This window comes from Lycorma delicatula, chromosome 4, assembly GCF_047948215.1.
Source record: "Lycorma delicatula isolate Av1 chromosome 4, ASM4794821v1, whole genome shotgun sequence".
NCBI classification, from domain to species: Eukaryota; Metazoa; Arthropoda; class Insecta; order Hemiptera; family Fulgoridae; genus Lycorma; species Lycorma delicatula.
This window is the reverse complement of record NC_134458.1, coordinates 91,124,035-91,138,633: the sequence shown is the minus strand read 5'-3', so window position 1 is coordinate 91,138,633 and position 14,599 is coordinate 91,124,035. Positions and strand designations below refer to the sequence as shown.

At 28.7% G+C, this 14,599-nt stretch overlaps 1 protein-coding gene across 3 annotated transcripts in view; it reads right to left on the bottom strand.

Moving 5' to 3' along the window:
* The window catches only part of atos (atos homolog atossa), a 379,961-nt gene that overhangs the window by 348,992 nt on the left and 16,370 nt on the right, over positions 1–14,599 (bottom strand). Inside the window, exon 1 of one of the 3 annotated variants that reach the window (XM_075363638.1) lies at positions 11,825–12,052. The exons of the other annotated variants lie outside the window; for them this stretch is intronic. The gene's annotated coding sequence lies outside the window, so the exon portion shown is untranslated. Of the gene's footprint in view, positions 1–11,824; positions 12,053–14,599 lie in introns of those variants that run through there. 3 annotated transcript variants of the gene reach the window in all.

The following is a 14,599-nucleotide window of genomic DNA, read 5'->3' as shown; positions in this document are numbered from 1 at the left end:
GATTTTATTTTCAAAAACCGTTATCTTTCAAGATCGAGTAAAAATTCAATGATATTAAAAACGTTCGGATATATTCTGATTTTCTAACCCTTATATATATTACGATTGTAATATATTTATTTATATATTTTATTACGATTGTAATAAAAAGAATACTAAATAACTTCCATGATAAAATTTTATAATGTCCCGATGAATACGACATCCCTTTTTAGAATAAATGAAAGCAAACATTAACGATAAATAAAGGGATAGGAATAAGAGTGGTTGACTATTATCTAACTTCAAAGGTCAATCAACCTTCTTTACAAACGATAAAGTTTCAAGAAATAAAAGAGGTATAATACGAGTAATAATACATTACAAAAGGAAGGAATTGTAAAAACTTACTCGAAACATAACCGCAGACAGCTGGTCGCTAATAGAAATTTACATATGAATAAAAATCAATAGGTTACAACGACTTGAATACATAATTTATTGACCAAACAAATAAAGTAATAAGTGTAAAACTTTAATTGAAATACACGAAGACAAAAACAGAACTAAGATCTTAACCGTCATCAATCAAGGTAGCATATAAATTTTTTAACGGTTAGATAAATTGATTTTTTTTTAATTTAACGATATCGATATTATTTAAATAACCAAATTATGAACTGATTTGCAAATCTCTCGAGTTTGTTCGCTTCGATAATTATAATAAACTAATGAATGAATCTCTCTTTATCTGGTATACGATTCGAAAGAACAGCAATCGAAAACTGCCGAGAACTCTGAATCCATAACCGACATAAACTACACTTTCAAACAAAAACCTGATGCGAGACTTATTAGAGTGAAATTCTCAATTATAATGGCTGATCATAAATTCTCTTGAAATGGCCGCGTAGATTACATTACCAAAAGAAATAACCTTAAATATTTTTACTTTAAAATTATTATATACGATTGGTAATGATAAATCGATGAGAGAATAGCTTATCATCGATCTATAATCTATCATATTTAATTGTCATACTATATTAGGTATCATCATCTAAAGAACATTTAGAAATTTAGTTACAATTTTAAGGCTACGTTAGAAAGATATCGCATAGAAAATAGTAGGAAGGAAATATGAAAGCTAGTGTAAGTTTAAAGATGTAAAAAGTGATGTAAGTGATGTAAAATCACTGACGGTTTCCTTCATTATTTATTTATGAATCAATAATCAAACGTAGACATATAATTTTTTAAAAATGTATATATATATATATATATATACATATATATATATATATATATGTAGATATTCACATAACTACGAAGGTGGTTTATTATAATTAATACAAGAAATGAAAGTAGGTTTGTGGAAAAAGATTATTAAATATTTGTTTTCATTAATAAATAACTAGGAATAAAATTCGGAACCTATCTTCCTGGGTATGCTACAGAAAATATGTACACATAGTACTCTTTGAACTTATGATTTATATATTAATCATGAAAAAATATTATTACAATGATTTTTATAATTTTTTTTTGGGGAGGGGGTTGAGATGAATTTTTATATTAATAACTTGCTAATATATACTCCATCTGATCAATATTTTGAAATAAAATCCGATCACGGAAGAAAATCTTTAATACTGATTTTTTAATGATTCTTTGAAAATTTCTCGCCAAATATAAGCCAAAACGTAACATTCTACAAAGTAATAAACTCATTAAAATTGCATAAAATTGGTACGAAACACTAATTCAATTTTAAAATTATAATATTATTATTTTTATAATCTCGTAGGGGATAAAAATATATTTTTTTTAATATATATTGTGTAGTATTTTACGCGTTTCGGCTTTTTATACGGGGTCCCGGGTTAGGCATGACATTTTTCATACGCTACAAATTTCCACTTGGGCTAATGACCAAAGCAGTTAAACCAGTAGTCTCAAAAAAAAAAAAAAAAAGAATAAAATAAACACAACTAATTTCCGTTTTGTGATATTATTTTAACTGAGATTATAAAGGATGGCCGGGCCGGTCGTGACCGTTACAAACTCCCGGCATAATTCTGGTGCAAAATTTAAAACAAACAGATAAACATCAAACCGAATGAATAAAATGAGACGTCGTTATATACATAATACGGGCGATGTAATCTTCTGTAAATATTTTTACCCGATTTTTTCGGTATAAAATTAACACCGCTGAATCACAGTAAAAGTTGTTAAAACTACAGTTTGATTTTCGCGCGTTAAGTAATCCACCGATTGACCTAAACTATTCCTACTGTACGAACAGTTTTTAAGGAATTTAATTTTTGATATTTTCAAAATAGCGTTGATGCCTACCGTGTAAAAGTTGTAGCTTTTGTATTCGACTTATTCTTATAATAATTATAGTTTTCTAAAACGATAAAACGTGACAAATAAAATACTGTGAGTAAAATCAGAATACATTTAATATTTTTAATCGAACTATTAAAACCAATTTTTTAACGACAAACACATTACAAGAAATCAACAAAATCAGTTCTACGTCGGTATAAATCTCTTTAAAACTTACGATTTTTATTCTAATTATTTATTGTTTCTTAAATTATAATATTAGTTGTTAAATTCCATTTTCAAAACGTAAGACTATATTGAAGGAAACGGCAGACGCCGATGGAGAAATTTTTATTTTCATGCGCTTAGCAAATGCAATGCGCGTGCTAGCGTTGCGCTCGTGCCTAGAGTGTAGTTTATTACTTCTTGTATCTGAAAGTACGACCTTGCGCAATAGGTATGCGCACTGGCTGCAGTACAACAGCTGACCCGACACAAACCACTAAGCAGCCTTTCCACAGAACGACCTAAAAACATTGACCCACATGTAAAGCGACCAGCAATCTAGTAAAATATGATGAAATAGAATACTGGAATGATCAACTCGCTATTCAACTTTCTTTTAGATCTACTAACACTAATAACATCATAGAATTAAAAGACGTAAAAAAAAGGTAATTATTTTAAGAGAAAATTTTAATCATAATTAAAATAGTATGACATAATGTTATTTTTCCCAGTTTTTTTATTACACCTCGGTATTCGTACAAGGATTTATCTATTTAAAAAAAAAAACATGGTCAATTTGAGTCAATTATTAGTATAAAAAAAAATAAATAACAATATAAAATAAACTACGAGTATCTTCAGTAATGTTTAAACCTTTTATTGTACAGAAATATCCCAATTTCTAATACGTAAGTTTTTTATTTGATTCATACGTAAGGCTTGGAGATATTTCAATTACAGTATGTTACTGACGATCCGTAAATACAATAAATGGAACTATATTGAAAAATGTGCAAAAAAAGAAACTAAACATTTTCTATAAAAGGAAATGTAAAGAACTGGAACCGATAGAAATAGCCATACAAAGTGAATTCTCATTTTATTTCAAAACAACTTTTGGAGAAAGACATAATAGAAAACTAAATAGAATCTTAGAGATGTAAAAGAAGTTATATGAAAATAACAAAAGAGATACTCCGTAGAGTTAAATAACAAAAATAAATAATAATAATAATATTTCATTTAATGAAGAGTTGTTATTTTTGTGTAAGTTTAACGTGGTGTAAACTATGAAAATTGCTAAATAAAACAACTTCTAATCGATATGAAATTTAAAACCGTTCCATTAGTTTTTATATTATTTTTTTATATATAATTTATCTTAACACTGAATACATCTTTCTAAACGATTCATGCAGTTAACTTATATCGTCGAAAATACGAATAAAATTTCATACTCGTAAAGTTTACTTTTCACAAACGTTTCCGATAGAAGCAATATTTCAATAAAAATTAATAAATAACAAAAAAATGAAATACGTAACATTTTTTATAGCATTCAATTGATTTTCATAACATGTCAGTCAGATTCAGAAGAAAATTTTCGATTACAATGAATCCAACCGGAAATCGACATAGTCAGAAATATAATCTACTGGTTGCGCTAAGATATCGACGGGGTAATTATGAGGTTAAATCACCCTCTATAATACGGGAAACATCCAAACAATTAAACACAATTTACTTTAAGATTGATTTTTTTATCATTACTTACTGAATACACAATCAAATGATGTGAAGTTTAAATTACAAAACCGATTTATCTTATTATATATATACACTCGCATCCCCGTCGTGGCTTCGCCCGCGCTATATATTTACTTGCATTTCCCGCTAAAATTTTGATAACTTATGTTTTTTAGTCAATTAACCGGAGGTAGGTGGAGCCAATCACGTCGCACATTCAGTAACAGTGGCAATGGTTGTGCTGCTTGAGCCGCCGCGCCGTACACCGACGCAGCCTTAAAAAATCGAAACTAAAAACAACCCGAAAACGGTTTTAAGATATTTATTTGAACAGTATTTTCAATTCCAAATCTATAGAATATCTAGTTTAATAAAGTCGAAAATGGGGATAATTTGCAATCATTCTTCAAATTGTTTTACTTTTCTTTAAGATCTTTTTAAGATCCAATTTTGAAAAATCTAGAAATTATTTTTAAATATCCATCCACATGACATGAATTATTACACCAAAAATCAAGTTGATATCTTCATTTGTACGGAAAATTTTTTTAAAAAATGTCATTGTTACTCTACATCACTCTTTAAACTCGGAATTTCAAAATATCCTTACACCGTACATTTACAACAGTGTACACTTACACCGTAAGAAGAATGTGCGTACAGATTTTCAGTAATTTACTTTCAGTAGGTTTTGCTGGGCATTGATTTACACGCACACACACACACACACATATATATATATATATATATATATATATATATATATATAATATAATATAATATAATAAAAAGTAATAACTTAACATTTTTTATGCCGTTCAATTGATTTAAAAAATTTTAAATCAAGTAAAAATCATATCAGGAGTTGACTTATATATATATATATATATATATATATATTTAATAGATTTAATAGATTTTTTATCTATTTTTAACGAGGGATAATCTAGGGAAGGTTCCTCATTTAAAGTTTTTCATAAAACCTATAACTTATGAGGTCCCAGTGGCGGCCATCTTAAGTTGATCACCTGTGTACACACAGACGCGCGCGCACGCGAACACACACACACAAAGACTGTCTCACAAAGAAACCGAAAAAATGTCAGAACATGTTCTAAAAGATCAAATAAAGAAAAACGTTTATATAAACGACGTTTCGTTTACTAGTTATATTTGCAACAAATTTTATTCTGGTTTCTGGTCCAACGATAAAATGAAGCCACACTGAAGTTTTTAGAAGGGATAAATAGTTTCATATGAATTTTAAGTTAAAAATTTGAATAAATTCCATAACTGTTTTCAAGTAATTTTTGAAAATATTATTATAAAACACAATTTTTTAGATTCGATGTAAAATAAAGTCATTAAATTGACAGTAAATTTCTAGAGAATTTAATTCTCAGAAAATCTATGTAACCGACGTCAATGAAGAAGAAGCGGTTCAGAAATTTGACTTTTACTTAAAAAGACCGGATGTGTAAAAAAAAAAATGTATTATAATTTTAAACCGAAACAAGAATCGTTACGTATTGGAAAATACCTTAAAAAAAACAATTATAAAAAAATAAATAAGCAAAGAAATCAAATAAGATGATAATTTAATAGTATTATTTAAAGTTTTCAGGTCAAAGATTATATTAAATTACCAAATTTTTAAGTTACAACAATTTCAGTACGGTTTCATTTTATCTTTAAAGATGAAATTTTTTGGAACCGACAGCTGAAAAACGAAGCGTTCCGACACATGTTTATATGAACTTTTTTCTATTATTTTATATATATACTTATAGAGTTGACAAATATTCAATCCTGTATATACATCAATGTATAAAATATCCCATCATTCCCGATTTTTATGAACGGTATAAACAATCGGTTGATAAACAGCAGAAATGTAGCTGAAATTATTATACTGGGTCACAAATATTATGAAGTTCGACAATTTTTTATTTCTCACTTCCTTCGCTAACCGAACTAAAAGTAATTAATAATTTCCATTATTAGTTATAATAGAACAAACACACCGACTACAAATGAGGTGTCAATTTATTTTAAATAAACAGCATAACATTTTACCTAATAAAACGAATACCTATGTAACCTATGTACCTATGTATGTATAATGCCGTACAAGAAACATAGCTCTGAAATTTATCCTTTTCAGAAAACTGGTTTTATTAAAAATATAATACAAATTAAAGTAGCGTAAAAAAATTCAAACGTATATAACTGATCTTGGTAAAAAATTCTCTTATTTTTTTCTTTTAATTTTTTAATAAAAGTTCTGAAATAGTGCTCGCGTAAAATAAATATCGTTGGCATTTAGGTTAAGCTAATACTGTGATTTAAAAAAAAAATTGGAACACGAAAAGATGCGAATGTTAAATATAGATGCCAAAAACTTAATTTGGCACAACACGCGGCTTGTTCGGTACGTGTTTTCATTTACTGCAGATTTTCTTTTTTTTCATTTTAATAATTTTTTTAAGGGAAGATGAATGTTGCAATTCTAAACTGACGTAAACGTACTTGTTTACTCCGCAATTCACTATTTTACTTGCTGATATGTAGTATATACGTAACATATTCGAAAGTTAATCGAAAACTTACGATAACGTACTAACGTAGAAATTCATAATTTATAACCGAAGGGCCACCAAGTACTGGAAATATTGATCTATTATTAAATAATAAAACGTAAATAAATAATACACAAACATTTGTTACGAAATTTATATTTGCTTTTCTGTTATTCTTAATACGTAAAAATTAAACAAAATAACGAAAACATTGAGAAAGGACTGCTCTTTTCGACTTCTCCCGTTTCCTATTATTGTGCTTACACGTTAGAAAAATATTAAATTCCTAGTTTATAGGGCAGGATACATATATATCAATAAGGGGTTTCTGTTAAAGGGAAAGTAACTCAGATTACACACAAGACACACACACACACACACACACGCATATACCGGTTTTCGTTGTGGTAATAACAGAACTTGCCTCACGAGTAGCCTAAAAGGTCATACGATCAGTTTGGTTCAGAAAGAATTTTTTTTCATTCGAATGATCGTAAAATACAAGAAAATTTGTCAGTTGAATTTACGTAAATATATGTCTGGAAATAAAAGAAAATGAAGGCGGAAAGTTATTAATGATTTGAATAAACGATTCGTAATTCTCGGCGTTTCATATTAATTTTCGTCTTTATCGGTGATCCTATACGCCATGCCGCAACAGCTACGCAGATTTTCATGAAAATGCTACACGCTTCTTTCTTGAATCTACGAAGAATTTTATTATTATTTTTTTAATTTTACACATTAGAAAACATCAAATAACGTAATTAACTAACTTCTAACGGTCTTTCACCGATGTTTTCTAAAAAAATAAACAAGCTATTGAATGATCGAGATCTACCGATCCCTCACTCAGTTCCACGGTTATGTCTCCCGACTACCACTTATTACTGGAGTTAGTAACACATCCTTATTAGTCTCACAACGATAAAAACAGTCCCACGTTCGACGATTACCTTGAAATGAAAAACCCTTTAATTATAATAATTTTTACAAAAATATACTTAAGTTAAAATTTTTTTTAACTATAACCACATACCTTAGCCCAAAATTATTTCCACTTTATCCTAGCGATCCAAACTACAAAATACATTCGCCATACCTTTACCGCTAGTCTTCTGTAAACATATCCGATACCCAAGGCGTACAAATCTTTTTGTCAAAATTTTGAAGGACGATTTTACCAATAATTACTCTAGAAACATTCGGGGAAACTAATTCCAAGTCGATAATCCGAGACGATGACTAAATGATTTTGTCATTCATATTTTTTCTACCGTCCGGAAATATTCACACTATTTTAGAAAATTTCCTTCATTCATCCTATTAAAACCGTATGTAGCGATCAGCTGCTTACGAATTTCAGCCGGTATGTTTTAAAACGGTAAAAAACGTACCGCTACCCGAATTTTACAGCGGGCATTGACTTAAACTCTCTTATAATACATTTTATAAATTTATAAATCATTTGCAAAAAAAGTGTGTCAAGCGGTAGATAGACTACGGTAAACACTACACCGTCAAGTGTTAAATGAGATATACTAACAGAAATAATAAATAAAAGACAAAGAGTCCATAAAAAAAGACAAGGAGTTAGGGTAGATTGGAGGTACAAAATTTAGTTAAAGAATTGTAACCGAATCAGAAAACAACTATAAAAATAAAGGATACATCATCTCATCGATTAGACCTAGAAAAAGGGGTAATCGAAGGATACTGCCTACCCCGACCGTTTTTTATTATTTATATTGAAGATAGGATAAAAATTATCTAGAAAAGGACGAAGGTATCAGCGAGGAAAATATTTGCAGTCGGTATGGTTTTTTCAAGGATATTCAACGGATGATTTCAAAATTAAAAGAAATTATAGCACGAATTTAGCATTAGGAAAAGAAAGAATGAGAATCGCAGCTAATAAAACGATGATTATCTACAAACAGAAGGAAGAGCGATTAAAACAGTACAATACTGTCAGAAGATTGCAAAAGATAAAACGAAATAAGAATACAGGCTAAGGAAGAGTTTAATAGAAAGATACAGTTATTACTTAGCGAGGTAGACTTAAATTTGGAAAATCTTGTGATGTTCCAGACTGAAAGACTTGTGAAACGCTATGCTACGAGTCTTTCTGCATGCATATAAGATGTGGACGTGTCCCGAAGGAAAAAACATTTTAACTATTCGAAATTCGAAAATTTTCACTCTTTCGTCCGCGCGACCGCGGACGAAAGAGTGAAATATGAAGAAGTAAGAAGGAGAATAAACGAAAATAAAAGCTTAACCAGAACAGATCAGTATAAAAGTGTTAACCGGCTGGGACAAACGAATCGTGAGAAGAGAAGAGTTGATTAAATCAGTAGATGTAAAACCGTCATTATAAGGTGAAAAAAGAGGGATCGAAGAAAATTTACAATTACAAACGATTTAAAATGAAATGGGAGTTACAACTCTTTAAAATTTAACTCGGAATCGAGGAGAATGGAGTCGAACATAATGCAAGGGATCTGTCTAAGGATACTAGTATTACATAAAAGTACAATTATACATTTTTCCTTCTTTATAAATTACATTTTTCTAAAAAAAAAACTGACGTGATATTTTATAATTACATTAAAACTCAGAGCTTGTATGTCGGTCTAAAAAAAAATTAAGCTAACTGTTATTCCAGAAATTTTTCTTTGCAATGCATACATAAAAAGACTGAAATTTCAAACCATTCAGATATCAAAAGATTTGCGATAAAAAGTATCTATCGGAAAGATTTTTTAAACCTCAAGAATAAAACCTCACTGTTATAATTTAACCCAAATATTTTTATTAATTTACTGCCAGAATCAAAATATTTATATTTAAAAGATTGTGCCCTCCTCTTTTTTAATGATTTTTATACCCTGAAAGAATCTAAAATTTAAAAAAAATTTATGAGGTTTTTTCTTATGTTACTAAATATACTAATTTATGTAAGTATAATTATACATAATATTACAAATAATGGTTTACCTTGTTTAGTTTTAAAGATTAATAAATAACTAAAACTCGAATTGGTTTGATCTTTCAAGAAAGAAAGCACAACAAATTAATAAGTTTGAACAAAATTTGTATTTTTTTCTAACAATTTAAAATGAAAATCTATCAATGAACTCTTTGGCATAAATTTGAAATTTTATAATCAAAATCACTGAACTTTTCTGGCACTTGCATTAAGCTTAAAAAAATTAAAATCTTTCCCCAGGGATAACGTTTAAATTTAATTAAACACGGTAACTTATTTTCAAAAAATGGATAACAGTCTTCAATTTATTACTAAAAGTAGTCTGGTCTTACATAATCGTAAATATAACGTGTCAAATGCCAATATTTTGGGTTTCTGGAAGAAAATATTTTCTTTTATATCTTTAATAAAGGTTGAAAACTAATTTCAAGTTAATAAATTAATATATGTATTTATATATAGACTATACATACAAAACCTTTCACAAAAATAAATCAGAAAATACAAAAGAGAATTTCAAGGACATGGTTCAAAATATGAAAAAAATATTTATAAATCTGAAAAAAAAATAGAGGAATTTATAAGGTTTTGAAAAAATATACAATCAGAAAAACAAAATTAAAATTTTACGGACATCTGTATACAATGAACGAGAGCAGATAAATAACTATAACTAAATTTATTTTTTATTTTTTTTAAGAGAAACAAAAATAAACTGGTTTAGAAAATCAGAGAGGATTTAAAAATACTCAAAATATTAAAAAAATTCCTCTAACACCAAATTTCATAATTTTAAAATAGTCACGGTTACACTATTTCTAAGATACTAAAATAAATAAAAGTAAGATGCAGAATTTTAACCAAAATATTAGTAATTTTGAATTTAAATATCAAGAAAACCAAATTCTCAGGATGACATACTTTTTACCAACAACTATCTTATATTAAAAAAGCACAGAAAGTAAAATTTACAAAATAATAATAATAAATTAGGAGTAGAGATGGATTACACTATGAGTGAACAAATTCTGACTTTCTTATTTATGGATTACTACAGGATAAAAGATCAAGTCGTATTCAACTCATTACGTCACAATTTTATTGACGTTTAACGATCATTTTTGTTTTTAGAATAATGTTTTTTAGAAAAATATTTTGACTTCTATTACACCTTATTTTTGTGAATTATTCAAAAATACGTTAAGGAACAAAATTAAGTTACCGTTTATACTATCATTCAATATTTTTCGTTTAATTTTTTTAATTATTGCCTTTCAAAAAGAAAACAAATTAAGATACGTTTTGAAAATTATTTTCCAATTTGTATGTCACATGACGTTCTTTAGGCTGTTGTGAAAACTAAATTTAATTTTATCATTATATAATAACTCTAACCGCACAAATACTGCATATCATACAGTTATAAATATGCCAAATAACTGTGGATGATCTGATATAAGAAACGTGTCGCACTCGAAAAATGTTAACATAAATCGACAAATCATTCTCGAAAATAATAAACATCCCATGCCAGGCTTACTAGGGAAAATGAGGAGTGAAGTACTTTCTTCCATCGCTCTAATGATGCAGTAGATTTTTAAAACCCGATTTTAATCATTTTTTTAATGGATTTTTGTACTAAGAAATTAATTAAAATTTCAGGAATATAAATTTTTTGATCCGACTTATTTTTTCAATACCGTTTTGATAATTAGCTATAATTAATACATTTTTAAGTAAGAAATTAAGTGTTTCTTAGACTATACTTTTATCAAAATTTTATTAACTATTTTTGAGAAATTGTTTTTTTAATTATAGATTCATCGTATAACTCGAAACTTGTACTTGGGAATACAGATTGGAAACATTTTAGCGTATGAAAAACGTCGTACCTGACCGGGATTCGGACCCAGGATCTCCGGGTGTAAGGCTACGACGCTAAAATTTCGACTCAGAGTAGTAAATTGTGAGAAGTAATTATTTTACACACATCTATTTTAACAGATGCTAAAATCGTGAACGATAATATAATACTATACAAATTAATAAATATGTTAAAATGTCAAAATATTTTATTAATACTTGCAATTTTGCAAAATAGTTGTAATGCTGAATTGCGACTTAATTTTTTATTAAAAAGAAAAAACATTATAATAATAATAATCATAATAAATCTAGTTCATACTCTAAACATGTAGTAAGTAAAAAAGATGAGTTTTTTCTTTCCGCGAACAACATTTAACGAAGGAAGATTATACTGCGTTTCTCTGCTCCGATATTTCCTGTCATTTTACAGCAAATATTCACTTGTATTAGACCCTACATAACTTAAGTAAAATAAATATTAGAGAGGAAGCCTATTATTTTTCGTTTCTAATAAATAAATAAAGTTTATCCTCATACAAGATAAAGATACGTCTTGTCATGCGTAACCGTAATAAAGACTAGTTTCTTACCGTCAATACTTATCGTAACACATCGAAATGCGTGGCTGTTGAGAGCTCAGAACTCAGCTGTTAATAGAAAAAAAGGTGGGGATGAAAATAGACGCGCAGGGAGGCGTCACAGAACCCACTTCCTCGCCGAAACCGAACTGGAAACAGAACCGAGGAAAGAAAGAACAGGCTCGATAAGAAGAAGGGGAACCCCAACAAACAACAGCTGTCCTCTACAGCTGATCAGCTGATATGTGTCAAAAAACATTGTGGCCTTTCTAAACAGCTTACGATTCACGCTTGCACGCCATCATATTATGTACTTTAGCACGCTGCTAGCTCGCTCTCATGGTCGTTCTGTATTCTACAATACTAATAATAATATTAATACTGTATTTCTTTCTCTAATGTTACTAGCGTTATTATACCCTCTGATCACATCACGTACAGTAGAACAGTACTGTAATGCTATTAAAAGTGGTACATATTCAGTCGTTTATACCATTACATACTTTACGTCATATTTAATAATACTAGTATCGTTACATCACACACACGCGCACACCGACAAAAACTTTGCAGTTGTTACATAATATTATTAACAATAAATATACGTTTGTATGTAATAAAGTAGGTCAAAAAAAATACGGTTTATCTCATAATGTTATCAAGAATTGTCTTTCTATAAATTTACCTTATTAAAGCAATTATTTTTATAATAAAATTCTTTAGTTATTAAATAGTTTTAAAAAAAAATTACCTCAAAAAAGGATTAAAATATTTTATTTTAAAAAAGAATTACGAATTCATGAAAATATATTTCCATACGGTTTCCGGTGAATGCGTTATTTTCCGATGAAATTAAAATAACAGGTCGCAAACAATATTTAACCCGTGTCTATTACGATTGAAACAAAGCACCGTAATTAATTTCTTTAAAAGAATCTAACGACAGTGAATGATGAAAAACTAGAACGGTGTACCTTTTTAATACAATTTTTAAGCACCTAATTTAAAAATAACTATTTCTTTATTAGGCGGCAAAAAGTCTTAGTAACATAAAATAAGACTATTAAATACGATTAAGACGAGATTAAAATTAATAAAAAGAATTTAATTTGAATAAATGGTAATACAAAAATCTTATGTAATATGTATTTGTAAAAATATTAAATGACTCCTTTCATAATTCTTTAACGTACTCCATATTAAAAATAAATCGTGCTTCGTTATGATACTTTTTTTAGATATGAAACTTTCATAATTTCTGACTTATGAGTCGACAGTATGAAATTTTGGATTTAAACTCCCTTAATCGAGTAGTTGTATCGGATCTTTTCTTTTAAGGAGTAAATTGCATTTGCATTAGTACACAGTCGAAATAATTTGATCTAAAAATATTATCAACCGTTAAATATTTCATGGTTTTTGGACCTTGATTTACTAAACCAGGGACGTCTTTAAATAAAAAAAGATCCGGCAAAGAGCTACTTAACTTTCCCGACTTCAATCTTGATAGATTTTTATTACAAATATATCACTGGGTTTATAAATATTAGAAACTTAAGTATGCAGTATTTAAACTACAATTGGAAAAAAGATCAAAATTTTTAGCAAAAATATTTGGATCCAGTTTGTTCTCGTTGATCGACAGTTATTACATATAATATTTTTATTAACAGCTACGACTTAAAAACACAAAATGTTATCAGAAATTATTAAAAAAAATTAAAAAACGTTTTTGCTTCTTAAGTCAGTTTCCGTGGGATCTCCTTTTTTTATAAAAATGTTCCTATGCTGTTTGCAATACCAGAAGATACATACTAATATTAGACATACTGTAAATTTTTACATTCTACCCAATCTTCTGATAAGACCTTTTGGTCTTATCAAGTGATAAAAGTGGTCTTTTATAAGACCACTTTGTATTAGAACATTCAATGCACTAATCCTCTTCTTCTAAACCCTTTTCGGGAACGTTTTGCTTTCTTTTTTGCTTTTTGTATTTTCTTTATTTTGATATTTTTTGTCTGTAATGTAAACAACTTTCTTTTAGTGGCTTCCAGTTTCTTTCGTTTACTTTCTTCAGTTCTCTTTTCTTCTGCCGCAAGGTTTAGGGTACAGTTGAAGTTTACTGGCACTAATAAGTCTTGATGTAGATGCCGCTAATGCTGGAGGTTTCGAAAATACTACTACTCTCAATGTAGTTTTAACAAGAAGAATAAGCTACGGGTTCAGGTTCAGTTATTCTAACAGGGCTTGTAAGGCTAGGCGTTTGTACGTCTAATTCACACTGACTTCTATCGGTTGATTTTTTCTTCCTGATTTTCTGTCGGTTGATCTGTTACGTACGCCGGAAGAAATTCTACGTCCGTGAATATTTCGCCATCAAATGGCCATATTCCACTATAATGAAATCCTGATTGAAAATTTTGCGGTATAGTGGCATTCGGTAACGCTATACCGACAATGGAAGTCGTAAATAGTCATGGTGTGACCCGAATGAGACTTCATCCAAGTGTCAC